The following is a 5,000-nucleotide window of genomic DNA, read 5'->3' as shown; positions in this document are numbered from 1 at the left end:
CCCAGTCCTTGCATCCTCGCCAATCTTCTCCTGCGAAGAAGAGGGCCCAGCCAGCGGGCTGCAGGCACCCCCAAGCCCCCATGAGAGATGGGGGCGTGGAAGTAACCGACCGGCGTATCTGCTGGCAGGTGCAGCCAAGATCGAAGGGCTGCACGAACACAGACGTCAAGGGAAGAGAGGGCCCCAAGACGAGTCCTCCCCAGGGCGAGGCCATGGAAAATACCCGGGAGGATGACAGAACGAAGGGCAAAAAGCCGCTGCTGAGGTTTGAGTGGTGCACGCTTGATGATGTCCAACTGCTTCTCGACCTCCCGCCGGGGATGAAAAAGACTGCGTCCGCACGTGGAAAATTGCAGGCCTAGATACTTGAAAGTATCTCCCATCGCCAGTGCTGGGATGTTGTTCCCCCCAGCACGAAAGATGACAGTCTCGTCGACCTTGGTTTTCTTCTCCCGGCCTGATGAGACAAGGGCGAGAGAGAAACACTTCCGTGGGTTGACCTCGAGCCCGAGATCCCCCAGGGCCGACGTGGCGATGGTGAGAAGTTCCTGCAATCCATCACGAGTCTCGGCGAACAGCAGGAGGTCATCAGCGAATGCAGCCGCATTTATCCGCCGTCCAAGAATGCGTGCACCAATATGAGCAGGCAGACGAGACAAGAGAATGTCAATGGACATGTTGAAGAGAATAGGAGACAGCGGGTCACCCTGCCGGACACCCCTCGAAGGCCGCACTAGATCTGACGACTTCCCATCCGCGCAGATAACCGTCGATCCCGCCTCATAGCATCCCTGAATGTAGTCAACGAACTCGACCGGCAGACCATGGGCCCTTAGCACAGGACCAAGGGCACCGTGGGCAAGCGAGTCGAAGGCCTTTGACACATCCAGAGATGCCAAGTACAGCGAGCCGGCAGCTCGGCACGCCTGGGTCATCGCCAGATCGAGAAGAAAGGTGTTATGAAGCATCCCATCCTGAGGGATGAAAGCCCGCTGGCGACCGTCCAACACACAGTAGCGCATCAGGCGGCCAACCAGAACCTTGTGAAAGGCTCTGGTCAGCACCGAGCACACTGTGATCGGACGAAAGTCAGCAGGGGATGCTGCGGCGGTCTTCTTGGGCAGCAGGGTTGTTCTGGCCTGAAGGAGTCGGGATGGAAGGGAACGGGAAAGGAGGAGGAAATTAAGGATCTTGAGGAGAACCTCCCGGGGAAGGCGACGCAGTTGTGTCGGCGTGAGGCCGTCAGGACCTGCGGCAGACTTGCGAGGCGGGAGAGCAGCGGTGGCTTCTTCTGCAGAAATGGGAGCCCAGAGGTCACGGAAGGGCACCCTCTTCGAGAATGGCAGCAGCTCATCGGACAGACCCTCCCCACGCGGAGGTCGAGACCTGACACGTGGTGGAGAGAAGAGGTCTGTCCAAAACTCAATCAGCCCTGGGATGGATGGTGGCTGATGCAAGAGTGTGCCATCAAGAAGTCCGTTGATACAGCGTGCTCCGTTCTTCTTGAAAGCACGCTGAACCACCGCATACTCCCATCTCCTGCGTGCACGCTTCCGCTCTGGGGGCTGTTGGGTCCGCACACTCACAGCTTGGTGGATGGCTGGCTCCCTGCTGCCTACTTCGTCAAGAGCAGACAGCAACATAGCCTGGATTGTTTCACGGCTAGTGGTGGGACCCAGAGCCACGAGATCATCAAGCGAGCGGAATCGGCGGTCTGATTGGGGGAGTTCTGCTACAAATGACCAGATGGCTAGGTCAACATCTTCCCCACAAGGTGGAGACTGTGGCAAAGAATGACTGACTGCAGGCTCGCTAGGAGGACCCCGAAGGCCGCGATCCATGCCAGCAAGCTCGGTGACAAACTTCGCCACCATGTCTTTGTAGGGCTGCGCTCTACGCTGACATTTAATTGACTCCAGCGTACGCTCGGGGAAGGCCTTTGCAAGCTCCTGGTTTAAAAATCTGCAACCCTGGGTGGCAAGAGTCGCTTCTGCATGGGCCAGACGCAGGAGCTCTTCCTGGGACCACCTGGCCTTCTTCCTCTCGGTCTTGATCTCAGCATTAGCAGCAGTCGGATGGGCGCGACGCCGATGGACACCAAGTCCGGTCTTGGTGGAGAAGGACCGCATACAGTCAGGGCAGATGGCGGGGAGCAGCGCTCGACCCGCACCGGTTGGCTGGTTGGCTGGCTCATCAGCTGGCACAGGCGCTCCAGCGGGAGGCCTGGTACCACGTTCGCTTCTATTAGTTGCACCAGCTGTAACAAAGGCAGGGGGGGAGGTAACCCCCAAACCCGAAAAGCACCCTGCTCTGTCGGTCGGGATACTGGAAAGGTACACCTACGTGAAACCTTTCACAGCACCCTCACGACTCCCGCCACTTGAAGGCCAGAGCTAGGATTTCCCACCGAGAGGCTAATTGAACCATCATCCACCCGACATCACAAGGATGCTGAGGGGTGAATCGAGAGGGTCCATATATTACGCATCAGGTGGGCTTTGGGAGTCAAGAGTTAAGAGAGTCATAGTTACTCCCGCCGTTTACCCGCGCTTGCTTGAATTTCTTCACGTTGACATTCAGAGCACTGGGCAGAAATCACATTGCGTCAACACCCGCTAGGGCCATCGCAATGCTTTGTTTTAATTAGACAGTCGGATTCCCCCAGTCCGTGCCAGTTCTGAGTTGATCGTTGAATGGCGGCCGAAGAGAATCCGCGCACCCGCGCGCCCCCGGAGGAGCACGCTAAGGCGGACGCGGCCTCGCAGCAAGGAAGATCCGTGGGAGGCCAAGGCACGGGACCGAGCTCGGATCCTGCACGCAGGTTGAAGCACCGGGGCGCGAACGCGCGCATCCTGCACCGCCGGCCAGCACGAGGCCGACCAACGGCGAGAGCAGACCACGCCCGCGCTAAACGCCCGCACTTACCGGCACCCCTACGGCACTCACCTCGCCCAGGCCCGGCACGTTAGCGCTGACCCACTTCCCGACCAAGCCCGACACGCCCCGATCCTCAGAGCCAATCCTTATCCCGAAGTTACGGATCCAATTTGCCGACTTCCCTTACCTACATTATTCTATCGACTAGAGGCTCTTCACCTTGGAGACCTGCTGCGGATATGGGTACGAACCGGCGCGACACCTCCACGTGGCCCTCTCCCGGATTTTCAAGGTCCGAGGGAAAGATCGGGACACCGCCGCAACTGCGGTGCTCTTCGCGTTCCAAACCCTATCTCCCTGCTAGAGGATTCCAGGGAACTCGAACGCTCATGCAGAAAAGAAAACTCTTCCCCGATCTCCCGACGGCGTCTCCGGGTCCTTTTGGGTTACCCCGACGAGCATCTCTAAAAGAGGGGCCCGACTTGTATCGGTTCCGCTGCCGGGTTCCGGAATAGGAACCGGATTCCCTTTCGCCCAACGGGGGCCAGCACAAAGCGCATCATGCTATGACGGCCCCCATCAACATCGGATTTCTCCTAGGGCTTAGGATCGACTGACTCGTGTGCAACGGCTGTTCACACGAAACCCTTCTCCGCGTCAGCCCTCCAGGGCCTCGCTGGAGTATTTGCTACTACCACCAAGATCTGCACCGACGGCGGCTCCAGGCAGGCTCACGCCCAGACCCTTCTGCGCCCACCGCCGCGACCCTCCTACTCGTCAGGGCTTCGCGGCCGGCCGCAAGGACCGGCCATGACTGCCAGACTGACGGCCGAGTATAGGCACGACGCTTCAGCGCCATCCATTTTCAGGGCTAGTTGCTTCGGCAGGTGAGTTGTTACACACTCCTTAGCGGATTCCGACTTCCATGGCCACCGTCCTGCTGTCTTAAGCAACCAACGCCTTTCATGGTTTCCCATGAGCGTCGATTCGGGCGCCTTAACTCGGCGTTTGGTTCATCCCACAGCGCCAGTTCTGCTTACCAAAAGTGGCCCACTTGGCACTCCGATCCGAGTCGTTTGCTCGCGGCTTCAGCATATCAAGCAAGCCGGAGATCTCACCCATTTAAAGTTTGAGAATAGGTTGAGGTCGTTTCGGCCCCAAGGCCTCTAATCATTCGCTTTACCGGATGAGACTCGTACGAGCACCAGCTATCCTGAGGGAAACTTCGGAGGGAACCAGCTACTAGATGGTTCGATTAGTCTTTCGCCCCTATACCCAGCTCCGACGATCGATTTGCACGTCAGAATCGCTACGGACCTCCATCAGGGTTTCCCCTGACTTCGTCCTGGCCAGGCATAGTTCACCATCTTTCGGGTCCCAACGTGTACGCTCTAGGTGCGCCTCACCTCGCAATGAGGACGAGACGCCCCGGGAGTGCGGAGGCCGCCGCCCCGTGAAGGGCGGGGAAGCCCCATCCTCCCTCGGCCCGCGCAAGGCGAGACCTTCACTTTCATTACGCCTTTAGGTTTCGTACAGCCCAATGACTCGCGCACATGTTAGACTCCTTGGTCCGTGTTTCAAGACGGGTCGTGAAATTGTCCAAAGCTGAAGCGCCGCTGACGGGAGCGATTATTCCGCCCGAGAGCATCCCGAGCCAACAGCGGCGCGGGTCCGGGGCCGGGCCAGGTAGGTCCGTCATCCGGGAAGAACCGCGCGCGCTTGCCGGGAGCCCGAGCGCCCAAAGGGGCGAATCGACTCCTCCAGATATACCGCCGGGCAGCCAGCCAGGACACCGGGGCTCTGCCCAACAGACGCGAACCGAGGCCCGCGGAAGGACAGGCTGCGCACCCGGGCCGTAGGCCGGCACCCAGCGGGTCGCGACGTCCTACTAGGGGAGAAGTGCGGCCCACCGCACACCGGAACGGCCCCGCCCCGCGGCGAGTGGAAAGGCAACCGGACACGACCCCGCCGCGAATTGCTCCGCGCGGGCGGCCGGCCCCATCTGCCGAGGGCGGAGGCCAGTGGCCGGATGGGCGTGAATCTCACCCGTTCGACCTTTCGGACTTCTCACGTTTACCCCAGAACGGTTTCACGTACTTTTGAACTCTCTCTTCAAAGTTCTT

General features: G+C 59.6%; 1 pseudogene; it reads right to left on the bottom strand.

Annotated features, from left to right (window-relative positions):
- LOC126452763 (large subunit ribosomal RNA) overlaps positions 1-5,000 on the bottom strand; it is a 7,754-nt pseudogene that overhangs the window by 2,370 nt on the left and 384 nt on the right.

This window comes from Schistocerca serialis, unplaced genomic scaffold (assembly GCF_023864345.2).
Source record: "Schistocerca serialis cubense isolate TAMUIC-IGC-003099 unplaced genomic scaffold, iqSchSeri2.2 HiC_scaffold_93, whole genome shotgun sequence".
NCBI classification, from domain to species: domain Eukaryota; kingdom Metazoa; phylum Arthropoda; class Insecta; order Orthoptera; family Acrididae; genus Schistocerca; species Schistocerca serialis.
Note: the sequence above shows the minus strand (reverse complement) of the source record. Positions and strands in the feature narration are given on the sequence as shown.